The sequence below is a fragment of the Sminthopsis crassicaudata genome, chromosome 1, assembly GCF_048593235.1.
Source record: "Sminthopsis crassicaudata isolate SCR6 chromosome 1, ASM4859323v1, whole genome shotgun sequence".
Lineage (NCBI taxonomy): Eukaryota > Metazoa > Chordata > Mammalia > Dasyuromorphia > Dasyuridae > Sminthopsis > Sminthopsis crassicaudata.
The window spans coordinates 422,260,591-422,274,177 of record NC_133617.1 but is presented as its reverse complement, the minus strand read 5'-3'; positions in this window follow the sequence as shown (position 1 = coordinate 422,274,177).

Here is a 13,587-nt window from a genome sequence, read left to right as displayed (position 1 = left end):
TAAGGTAAATATGAGAAAGGATGAGGAAATATGCAAAATTCTAGAAAACTTTTAGAACTGAGAGATCACTTCAGTCATAAAGCATCATAGAAGAAATAGAATCTAAGGGGGGCCTTGAAAATAAAGATTTCAATAGGTAAAGTTGAGAAGGAAGTATTTTTAGGTTTCAAAGAAAGGGATAATCTGTGTGAAAATTCATGGAGGTGGGGAAAGAACAGGGCAGAATGGGAAACATGATTGGGGTTGATTGGAACATAAAGGATAGTAATGTGAAGTTTGCATGTTTAAAGCCTTCCACAATGCCTGGCTATAGAGATTATATTTCATTCTATAGGCAATAGGGAATTACTGAAAGTTTTAGAGGGGAGGAGTTCTAGGTAAATTGGGAGGAGGAGAACCACAAATTGAAATAATAGAGTAGGAGGCCCTAGGCTGCTGCAATTAGAATGAGGGAAATCTAAGGGCACAGAATATCTAAAGTTGAGGAGAAATAAGTGGGGTTTAGAATGAGAGGACAGCCAAGACATATTCCATATATAGCCTATATAAAATTGCTTATCATTTTAGGGAGGGGGAAAATAAGAGAATGAGGGAGACAATTTGAAAATCAAAAAATTGTTTTTTGAATTTTCTTCTCCAGCTCATTTTTTTTAAATAAAAAAAAAAAATCAGGTTATACTATAATGCCAGAGAAACTGAGTAAGACAGAGATTAGAGACTATTTAATAATTTATTAAATGGAGAGATATATTGGGACTAATGGATCCATGTTTAGTCCCAGGACTGAATGAGACTATCATCTCTAAGAATCTAGACAACAATGAGAGTTCTCAATGACATATATACACGTAGCCACAGAGGGTAGACTGAGGTGGGGGTGGAGTCAGGGTACTGAGAGTAGGAACGGGACTCTGACAGGGTGGGGTGAGCCTCTGGAGAGGGGATGACATGATCAGGGGAAGGTACCCTGGACATGGGGAGAGGCATCTTGATAAGACTGTATCTGATATTCTAATAGCTTGGGATGAGGAGAGGCATTCTGATGTTCTATCAAGTTTTCTGATAAACAGGGAGGGGAGGTTTTGCAGTACTGAGAAACAGGGAAACTGAGGCAGGACTGGGTCAGAATAATTAGGGAAACTGAGTCAGGACAATAACATTCCACACTCTCTTCTAACTATTCAAATCATTGAATTACCTTCCTCTAAAAGGTCTCAGCACTATAATTTTGATCAACCCTATGTAAAGCAAATAAGCCAAACTAAAGCTAGAAAAATGCAAGGACTTGTGGCAAGGATCTGTTTCTCCCTGATAACCTCAGAATTATTAGCATCAAATAGCATTCGTCTTTTAGGGAGGCACACAGGCCTCTCTGTTGTAGAAATAGCAGGCCCTTTGCAGTTGGGGATCATCTCAGTCAGAGAATTCAGTTTGAGATGGACAGTTCTGAGTTAGTCATTTTGTGCATTAAACTCAGCCTTTGCTTATACAGGGAGTAGCATTGCTCAGGATAATCCTATTGCCCTAAGAGGGGTACCCCAAGTCTGTCAGGGACTCCAAAAGGGAAAAAGTGGGGCCTGGAGTAGCTCCACCTGTCCTCTCTGATAGAACAGGAGCTGCTACTAGGAGACAGATTTCTGAGCAAACTAGGCAGTTAGACCAAGGCAGGCAACCCCAAACTCTTAGAGTCCTGATATCAAAATGCTGAAATAGTAATTAAGGAACTGGGGTAACAGGAGTGGAGAAACAGATCAGAAAGACTGCCAGTCCCAGGACAGATGTCTGATTTCTGGTTTTTTCTAAAAATTAATCTCCCAAAAAACTTGAGTCTGCCGGGGCAATTCCAACAGAATAAGGGAATTCAAAGTTAAAACATAATCCAGCAAATCATAGTCCAGTAAATTTTAAGCAAGGAGTTAATTTCCAATTCAATCTGAACTAATGAAATAGTGGGTAGGGCAGAAGTGCCTAAGAAAAATATATCATTTTCCCCCCAATTTCTTGACCAGCTTCAATCAGTTTCCTTCCTCCCTTTTTTTTTTTTTAACATGGAAAAGAAATTATCAAATGACTATTCCACATATAAATCCCAAGAATGAATCACAATTCTTATACATTACAGACTAGTACAATGTTTCCTAAAAATCCCTCAGATATATAGCAGTAGTTACAGTTTTAACAAATCCCAGTTTTAACAAATCTTAAACAGTGATACAGTTAAAATTTTAACAATAATTCAGCTACTTTCCCACTCCCCAATATCAGTCCAAATTACATCAGGAGCAGTGATCTCAAAAACTGCTTTCTGCTGAGGAATCGATCTGTCCAGAAAAGGGAGGGATGGGCGTGGTCATGCCACCTGCTACTAAAACTTCAGATGGGGCAAGCAAGTCAATACCTGTAATTTTGACCAAAATCTAGAAATAAAGGTTAGAGCAGACTGATACAAAACATCAAGAGCCCGGTATGAATTGGCCAGCAGCTTCCTAATAGATTAAATGGCAGTTAGACTTCTGCTCTCTCATTTTTTAGAAACTTTTAAAAACCTGAATATCCACAGACACAAATATTTAGTAACAGATAGATGACCAGGATAAATACCCATTTGCCAAGTATTTAGGACATAATGATTCCATATAACCAGATATAACATATATCCAGATTGGAAATAGCAAGGAATGACAATTGAATTGCATTAACAGTTTCTATTGACTATTGCTCTGATCATAGAAGTCAATCACAGGAGAAAAAATGCAGGGACGCAACCATAACATAAGCAGTTAAAACTTAACTTTCAGCAAAACAGGATAAAATAGTTTTAATTCATTTTTACTCTAGATAATTGTCCCACTAACTGTCAGAGGGTGAAGTTTTAAAACTCCCAAATAGCATTAATTATGAGTCCAAAGAATTTTACTTCTAATAACAAGTTCTATTAACCAAGTTTCAGACATATCCTAAACAGATATTGACTTATATTTATGACAGTAAGAATGTCTCAGTAAGTTCACTTCTTTCATATCTAAGCAGATGCTCCTAAAAGTGAACATTATACAAATCAGATTGCTTTTAAAAATACCTAATACATAGACAAATATTCCAAATTACATATTGTCCATAACAGAAACATTTTCAAAAGGAAAAGAAAAAACTATTACTTACAAAAAGCCCTTTAAATGATGAGCTCAGGATACAATCAGTTAAACTTATACAGAATACCCAATTCTACAGAAAAGAATCTGAAAGATTCTTTAAAATATCCTTTAAACCTTTAGAAACAGCCCTTACCAAATTATAGATCAATTAATTTAAAATTCGGCCTAACTCTTGAAATCTTTTGCCAAAGCCAAGCCTCTGCAGAAAAGGCTTGAGCATATTTAGTGTGTGTGTGATTTCCACGTGGCCACCCTTCCCCCCACTCCACCTCCAGAGAAATAGGGGAAAGGGAAGGGGAGCTAACCTGACCCCCAGGCTAACTAGGTGCTCGGTAGCTGACACAGCAGAGAGCTGTAGGGGCCAGTTTAAGACAAAAGATCCCTACCCCACCCAGCCTTTAAAGTACCAGAGAGTAATGGGGTGGGTGTGGGTTCCCGAAGGACTTTTTCTAAGCTTCAACTTAGAAAAGTCAGATCCTAATTGGAGGCACAGACCCCTTTCAAGTAAGTTAACAGAACTTCACTCCACAAGTTTTTAAGATCTTATATTCAAAGATAACCAAATCTAGTCTGCAAAAGGCAACAGCAAAATTATGTCTCACAGTTTAAAACTGCCCAAAAGAATACTCAGAACAAATCTGGCATGCAAAGGCAATAGTAAAATTATTTCCCACAATTTTTAAAGTCATTCTAATCAGAAGTTTTCTCCAGCCTGAGTTCAAAGCAATTAGCATAGACTCCTTTTGTTCTCCAGAGGCCTTATCTAAGGTAGCTCCATTCAAGCCACACCTGAATTTAAACCATCTCAGTGCCAGTTTTTTTAAAGTTTAAAAATCACCAGGAAATTTTAACTAATTCCCAAATTTCTTAATTTAGCAGAGCTCTGAACTAACAGGACAAACAAGTGACAGAGAAATAAGTCACATAAATCACATGGACATGACCACATGGCCAAAAACATGAAACAAAACATTTAACACAGACCAGGGGCTATCTTGCCTAGAGTTGTGCCAATTGGCACACAGAACCAGATGTGTCTTAGACACCAGGTAGTGTCCCCTGCGTCCAGAAGACCCTACTCCCAGGATTTATACCTGTCAGCATGTCATAATTCCGGGAATCCAGATGCAAGCATACAAAACAGAATAAGTACAGTCAGAACAGATGGTACCCCAAAAGGTACTCAGACAGACTTACTTTCCAAAGGCCAAAATGGGGGTGTCAGGCTCTTGTGGCTGGAAACTGCTCTCTTTCCTGGAGGCTTTTGAAAAAAAAATCCAGGGGGCCAGCCTCTCCAGGCCAAGAATTCAGATCCTTAGCCACCCTGAGGCCTGAAAAGTCTCTTATCTTTAATCCTGTTCATTTTCTAACATCTTGGTGGGAAGCCTCCAAAATGCCAGAGAAACTGAGAAGACAGAGATTATAGATGATTTAATAATTTATTAAATGGAGAGATTTACTGGGATCAATTGGATCCATGTTTGGTCCCAGGGCTGAATGAGACTACCATCTCCAAGAATCCAGCAAACAATGGCATATACACACATTGCTCAGACTCAGCGGGGGGGGGGGGGGGGGGGGGGGGGGGGGGTAGACTGAGGCAGGGGCGGAGTCAGGGTACTGAGAGCAGGAATGGGACTGACAAGGTGGGGTGAGCCTCGGGAGAGGGGATGACATAATCAGGGGGAGGCACCCCAGACATGGGGAGAGGCATTTTTTTTTTTTTTTTTTTATATATATATATATATATTTTATAATATTATCCCTTGTATTCATTTTTCCAAATTACCCCCCCTCCCTTATTCCCTCCCCCCGACGACAGGCAATACCATACATTTTACATGTGTTACAATATAGTCTAAGTACAATACATGTGTGTGAATATCATTTTCTTGTTGCACAATAAACATTAGAATCCGAAGGTACATGCAACCTGGGCAGACAGATATTAGTGCTAACAATTTACATTCCCCTCCCAGTGTTTCTTCTCTGGGTGTATCTACCTCTGTCCATCATTGATCAACTGGAAGTGAGTTGGATCTTCTTTATGTTGAAGATTTCCACTTCCATAAGAATACATCCTCATACAGTATTGTTGTTGAAGTATACAGTGATCTTCTGGTTCTGCTCATTTCACTCAGCATCAGTTGATTTAAGTCTCTCCAGGCCTGGGAGAGGCATCTTGATAAGACAGTATCTAATATTCTAATAGCTTGGGGAGAGATATTCTGATGTTCTATCAAATATTCTGATAAAGGGAGAGGGGAGGTTTTGCAGAACTGAGAAGCAGGGAAACTGAGTCAGGACAATAAAAGAAAACTGTGGCATAACAATAGATGTATGGTGTTTTTTTTTTTTTTTAATGAGTCATGTCAGAAAAGAAAAATCAGAACAAAAAGGAAAAACCATGAGAAAGGAAAAAAAAAACACTAGGAAAAAAAGTGAAAATGATGTAATATCATTTTGTGGTCCCCTGATTTTAGGGGGGGGCTTCTGTTCTGACAATCTGTCAGATTCCAAAGTCCTGGTTTTGCCCTTCCCACACCCAAACTAAGAATGCTATTGTTCTGACAATCTGCCTGATTAGGGAGACCTCTCCTTAATTCATTCCTGACTGGTAGTAATCTGTTCAACTGAGAACCACTCCTTCCTACCTAAAAGCCATAGAATTAACATATCTATGATTGAAAGCTGGATTAATGTATCTCCTTGCTTCTGTTTCTCTGCTTTCCCTTATAATTCAGCCAGTTTTGTAATGGTGCTATTATTGTAATAAAGCTTTGCCCCTTGGCTAAGGAAATGGGTCCAAGCCTACAAATTCTTTTTTTTTTTTTAAATTAAAGCTTTTTATTCACAAAGCATATGCATGGGTAATTTTTCCAAAATTGACCCCTGCATAACCTCCTGCTGCAAATTTTCCCCTTCTTTCCCCCCATCCCCTCCCCCACCCTACAAATTCTTTTGAGATACTTCAAGACACAGGTCTGTGACCCCAAACTCCTTCTTTCCCAACCTCAACATTTGGTGGCCCATATGAGCCTTTTGAGGTGTGTTTACTGAGAAGCAAAGATTAACTTTATTGGTAATAATATATTCAATCTAAATATGAATATGAAGAGAAGTATATTGGTATTCTTGGAGTAAGGGAGACCACAAGAGATGGGAGCTTCAGGTTTTGCCTTCTGATGCTCATCAGGACAAATTATCATTGATCAATAGAGGCCTGAAATGGACTCTCTTAGGAATGAAGGAAACAGGTGCAGAAGAAGAAGGAATACTTTTCCTCTATACCATTGGCTCCAAGCTAGCATTTCCATGGCACCTGCAGGTGACTCCTATTCAATTTGCTTTCTCATTAAAATACTGTGTTCCTTTAGCTAGTTCAGTTTGTTAAAGAATACTTTAGGACAGATGTACTTCTGACTTTTCCAATGACTCTGGATGCCAAATCAACTCAAAAAAAAAAAAAACAAAGCAAGTATTTAATTACTATCTACAATGTACAAGTTACTGTGCTAGTCACCAAGGAATATACAAAGAAAATAAATCAAGATACTTTATATTTATAAATCACATAGAGGTGATTTATATAAAGATTATTATCTTCATTTTACAAATGGAGAAACTAAGGTATAGCAAGGTCATTTAACTTGCTCCAGGGCCACACAGGTTGTAAAGTGGAAGAACTGAATCTGGAATCTAGATCTTTAACTCTAAGCTCAAAGTTGTCCTTGACCTCATGAAACTTATAGCCTAGTCCAGGAGACGAGACTAAAACAAATTTAAAGTAAAAGATTTAAGCGATAACTCAAGACAGCCAAGGAAGAAGTGTCATAAGACTGCACATAACTGTCAACTGAATTGTTGACATAAGTGTTACTATCATGGCTTACAAGAAGAAAGAATCAATTTAGGTTAGAGTTGTCAGGAAAGGCTTTAGTCACATTCTACAAATTAATAACATACAAAATACTACCAAACCTGTGCATTCTCTTCTCATTATTAATGCACCCATATGACAGTACCACAATTTACACAGGTTCAATCACTTCACTTTCAGTAACCATATTCTTTGGCTCATGTCCCTACTCAAGTTTTCTCTGAGAACATCAAAATTTGACTCATTTTATACCCAACTAGGGTCTCACTTGGCAACACCAAAAGTTGGCTTTCTTTGAGGTCTCCAAATCCAAAGCAACAAAAAGAAACAGTCCTTTAGTCTCTGTGAAAGCACTCAGGCTAACAAAACATTGACTATAGGGTAATCTTATCCAACAAAAACACAGGAGGCTCCCTGACATCCCAATCTATAAACAAATCTCCTCTTTCCTCCTCAGTAGAAGTCTCCCATATTTTTAGTCTATCTTAAGATAGGGTTCCATAAAGTACTTAAGACATAAGCAGTCATACCCCTGTAAGTGAACCCTACTTCCCAGGACCCCATATAGTCTTTCTCACTAAAAGTAGTATGACCATGGTTTCTCTTGTGTGGAAAAAGCACTGGGGGTCCTCAGAAAGTCAATGCTTTCTCTTCCCTAGACCTGCACAGTTTATATACCTCAAAGTGTCGGTGAAAGGCAAGGTCCGGCTCTGACCCTTGCTGTTCCTCAGTTATGTTTCTTCTAGTTGGAGAATTCTTGTGCAGGAACTTTTCATTTGAATCTCTTAATCTGTGGCCAGTACCGGATCCTGTAAGGTTAATTGAAGTTCAGAATTTGCATTCAACAGACACAGATTTACAGACTTACAGATTTATTACTGCTGGGAATCTTGATTCAAATAAGATAAAGGGAAGAGGAAACTTGTAAGCTTAACAGGCTCAGTTATCATAATAATAACAAAGACAGACAGCAGACAAGCATGTAACTTATATCATCACCAGTTCGGGAAATATCAATCCCAGGGCTTTCTAGATGGGGAGAGTGGGGCCTAAATCAGGCAGCTAGCTCAAGGGAACCCCAAAGAGGGAAAACAAATCTCAGGCAAGGCGTCCTCTCCTTAGTGAAGCCCCCAAAGTGTCTATTCCACTATGGGCTTTATATAGAACAAAGAAGACACTACACCAAATTTTTTATTTGATATATGACTCCCATTTATGGGGGCTTTTGCCAGGGATAGCAATGTAGTCATTCCTTTAAGCCAGCTGGTTTCACTCAGGGAACTGTTCAGATTTCTGGGGTGAAGCACATGCTTTGAGCCTTGGATTGATTTAAATCAAACACAAGGAAAAGTGGCCAGCTCTTCCTGGGCCTCCAGGTGTCTTATCAAATAATTGCAAGCACCTTCTTATGTTCTCAGTACAAAGTTATAAAAGGGACTTGGCTGATATCCATTGAGATTCCTTACAATCACAGAAAATACTCCAAGGACATGGCAGAGACTTATTAAGATTTTTTTATAGATGCATGTGATTCCCTGGTACATATGGCTGCCTGCTGAGCCAAGTGGTTTCAAAGAACACATGAATCCCTGGAGGGACTTTATGGAGATGCAGATCAAAAATTGAGATCAGCTTACTGTGTCTCTCACTTCTCAACTCTTGTTTGCTGTGTGTCTTAACTACCATATCTACTACTAATACTATTAGCAGCAGTAATGGGATAGTAGTGGGGGTAGTAGGGGTAGTAGTAGTAGCAGCGGCAGCAGTAGCAGAAGTCTGGAGAACAAAGTAAATCCCTTAGAAAAGTTACTCACTGGAAATTTATAAAAGTTCCTGAAAAAGCAGAACCCCCATCAAAGAAGAAATAGCATATTGATTGTTTATGGACATAGGCTGGTGTGTGTGTGTGTTTGTGTGTGTTTAAATAAAGATAGGCCTATATTTGAAAGAATAAGGAAGAAAGAAAGGAAGGAAGAAAGGAATGAAAAAATGAAGCAAAGAAGGAAAAGAAAGAAAGGAAGGAAGGAAGAAAGGAAAAAAAGAGGAGAGAAAGAAGGAAGGAAGAAAGGAAGGAAAGGAAGAATAGAAGGAAAGGAAGGAAGAAACAAAGAAACAAAGAGGAAAGGAAGGAAAGAAGGAAAGGAAGAAAAGAAGGAAGGAAGGAAGGAAGAAATAAGGAGGAAAGGAAGGAAGGAGGGAAGGAGGAAGGGAGAGAAGAAAGAAGAAACAAAGAATGAGGTGTGTTACACAACTGACCAGTTCAATTGAGTCCCCACGGGGAAGCTGTACTCACAGATGTTGCTGTGTGTCTCCAAGAGACAAGAGGACCAGGACATCTGGGAGGTGATTCCATGACAGGCACGTGAATTGGATTTAAATGAGGGAAATCTATGCAAAGTCACCCGCTTCACTTTCCCCTCCAAAGCCCTCTGAGTCCAGTAAACAAATATAGATCAGGATCCCTGGAGATGTTAGTCTAAGAACTTACAAGGAAGCAGAGGACCTTTTTTTTTTTTTTTTTTAATAGAAACTTAGACATAAGCCAAATATTTTATTTCCGGGGAGATTTTGGGTGAGGGAATGATCAAGATGGTCAAAAAGCCTCAAAGACTAAAAATGATCCATGTAAAGGAACCATAGAATGTTGGGTACAATGTAAATAATGCTGGATATATGATCAGCCAGTGGATAGAGCACTAGATTTGAAGTCTAATCCAGCCTCAGACACTTATTAGCTGTGGGACCCAACACACATCAAAAGAAAAAAGAATGCTAGGTTTGGAGCCAAAGGACTCAGTTTCAGTCCCTTGCTCTGCCATTTGCTACTTTTGTGACCTTGTACTTTTCTAGTGTTTCTCCTCTATAAAAGGGGAATTGATCTAGCTGGCCTCCAAGGTCCCTAATAGCATTAAATCCATGATCCTAACCTCCAGAGTTTTGGTTCTAGGCCATGGATTAGAATGATCCTGTTTCCTCTTTCCTTTCCTCCTCAGTCAGATTTCCTCCTCCCCCAGCTTTTCTGAATCATTCTCTGATCTGACTTTCACTGAAGCATTATCTTTTGCATTCTCTGCAGAGAACTATTTTCTACCAGTTTTCTTGGTTGCTAAAATGTTTTTGTTTGTCCTCTGTGTTTGTCTTCCCAGGATCTTATCACTGTCCACTAGAAAGATAAACTGAGAACTTTCTTCACAGTGACCATGGGAAATGTTTGAATTTCATTCCAGACCCTAGAGGTTTTTTTTGGAAACTGTCTTACCAACTCTCTGTGTTTGCCAGTGTCTCTGTCTCCTTCCTCCTCCTTGTCTTCCTTCTCCTCCTCCTCTTTGTCCTCCTCCTCTTCCTTCTCTCATTCTTATCCTTCTTCTCCCCTTCCTCTCCCCCCCTCCCAATGCTGGCTTTCTCTTCTGGTAGTTAAAAGAGCAGAAACAGCTAAGTGGGACAGTGCATAGAGAGCTGAGCTGGGAGTTAGGAAGTTTAAATCTGGCCTTAGATTCTGGGCCAGTTACTAAACCCTGTTAGCCTTAGTTTCCTCATTTGTAAAATAAACTAGAGAAGGAAATGGCCAGCTACTCTAATATCTTTGCCAAGAGAAGCCCAAATGGGTTCTCAAAGAGTCTGAAATAACTGAATGACCCCAAGCTAGAAGTAAGATGGCTCTATTCCTTTCTTGTCTCATTATTTGATTTATAGAATGGTAGGGTGGGAAGGGCCTTAGTCACTTAGTACAAATTTCTAATTTTACAGATAAGAACATTGTGTTACATAAAATAAAAGAAATTATCCAGAGTCATATACTAGTATATGATCATATGATAATTTTTTTGGTTTTCTTTTAAATAATTTTTTATTTTCCCCACTTACACATAAAACATTTTTTTCCATTTTATTTTATTTTATTTTTTATTATTTTAATAGTTTTTATTTACCAGATATATGCATGGGTAATTTTACAACATTGACAATTGCCAAACCTTTTGTTCTAATTTTTCCCCTCCTTCCCCCACCCCCAGATGGCAGGTTGACCGATACATGTTAAATATGTTAGAGTATAAATTAAATACAATATATGTGTATATGTCCAAACAGTTGTTTTGCTGTACAAAAAGAATCGGACTTTGAAATAGTGTACAATTATCCTGTGAAGAAAATAAAAAATGCAGGCAGACAAAATTAGAGGGATTGGTAATTCTATGTAGTGGTTCATAGTCATCTCCCAGAGTTCTTTCACTGGGTGTAGCTGGTTCAGTTCATTACTGCTCTATTAGAACTGATTTGGTTCATCTCATTGTTGAAAATGGCCACATCCATCAGAATTGATCATCATATAATATTGTTGTTGAAGTGTATAGTGATCTCCTGGTCCTGCTCATTTCACTCAGCATCAGTTGATGTAAGTCTCTCCAAGCCTCTCTGTATTCCTCCTGTTGGTCATTTCTTACAGAACAATAATATTCCATAATATTTATATACCACAATTTATTCAGCCATTCTCCAATTAATGGGCATCCAGGTAGGTAAAACAATTTTTTTTACAATTATTTTTCAATTTTGAATTTCGGATTCTTCCCTTTCCTCCCCATATGCCTCATTAAAGGACTTTATGAAACTGTGCAAAACATTTCCATAGAAGTCATGTTGCACATATACTTTAACATATTACCATGTATTGGCCTACCTGCCATCTGGGGAAGAGAATGGGGGAAAGAAGGAGAAAAGTTGGAACAGAAGGTTTTGCAAGGGTCAATGCTGAAAAATTACCCATGCATATATCTTGTAAATAAAAAGCTATAATAAAAAAAAGTCACATTGCAAAAGAACACATAGATTTCCTCCCTCTCTCAAAAAAAAAAAAAAAACCTCAAGAAAAAAAGAAAGTTAAAAAAAAGATGCTTTAGTTTGTATTCAGACATACTCAGTTCTTTCTTTGAGGATGGATAGCATTTTTCATCATAAGTCCTTCAGAATAACAAAGTTATTCACAGCTGATCATCCCACAACTTTTCTATTATTATGTTTACAATACATTTCACTTTGGTTGAGCTCATGGAGGCCTTTCAGGTTTTTCTGATAGCATCTTACTCATTCATATGATAACTTGTAAAAATATTCCCAAGTTATTTGATCCTATAATGTTCCACCTCCATGCAATCTCCTAAAGGCATGACAGAATCCCACCTCTTCTCACCTTTATTTTCCTTCAAGGTAGAGTTCTGCTGCCAACTTCTTCATGAATAGCTGCACAAACTCCTCATCTGTCCCCTGCCAGCGGAAAGTGATCTCTCACTCTAAATTTTCTTAATACACTTTGTCTAGATCTGTCTTTTGCTCTTATCACATTCTATTTGTAAGGTGCTTATGCATATTTTCCCTACTAGACTGTAAATTCCTTAAGGACACCTGTTATGTGACTCTGAAGAAAAAAGTCTCACACCCACCCTCTGAATTGAACTCTTCCTTTTGACAAAGGAAAAAATCCTATAAATATCCAATATGATGACCTCACAGATAATGTATACAACATTCTGCCCAAGTAGACCCCACTCTGATTGGTTGTTGCCTTTTTTACAGTGTGTCTGATAATGGTTGATTAGACTGATAGGAGTTCAAAAAGCTCTACCATAGGTCAGGCATAAATAGTCCAAATGAATATTTGGAATAGATTTTTCTCCAACTCTACACATCTCATGGTTCCTTTGAGTTACTTAAATTCTGGTTTGCTCATAGAACACAGCGCCTTCTCTGATAAGGGCGCCATGCTGGGTGGTCCTGTGTCTTCCATGTTATGCAATCAATTCTAAAATTCTTACAGAGATCCCAAAGAGATCCTAAAAAAGGGAAAGGGACCCACATGTGCAAAAATGTTTGCGGCAGCCCTCTTTGTAGTGGCCAGAAACTGGAAACAAGTGGATGCCCATAAGTTGGACAATGGCTGAATAAGTTATGGTATATGAACTTTATAAAATATTATTCTTCCATAAGAAATGACCAGCAGGATGATTTCAGAAAAACCTAGATTTATATGAACTGATGCTAAGTGAAGTGAATAGAACTAAGAGATTATTGCATATGGCAACATCAATATTATATAATGATCAATTCTGATGGACTTAGCTTTTTTCAACAATGAGATGATTCAGGCCAATTCCAGTAGATTTGTGATGGAGAGAACCATCTGCATCCAGAGGGAGGACTATGAGAACTGAATGTGGATCACAACATAGTATTTTCACCTTTTTTGTTGTTTGCTTGTGTTTTTCTTTCTCATTTCTTTTCCTTTTTGATCTGATTTTTTTTGTGTGTGTACAACACAATAATTGTGGAAATATGTTTAGAAGAACTGCACATGTTTAATCTATATTAGAATACTTACTGTCTAGGCGAAGTGGTCCTCAAACTTTTTAAAATAGGGGGGCCAGTTCTCTGTCCCTCAGACTGTGGGAGGGCCGGACTATAGTAAAAAAAAAAGCTCACACTCTGTCTCCGCCCCTTAGCCCATTTGCCATAACCCAGTGGGCACATAAACGTCCTCAGAAGGCCGCAGGTGGCCCG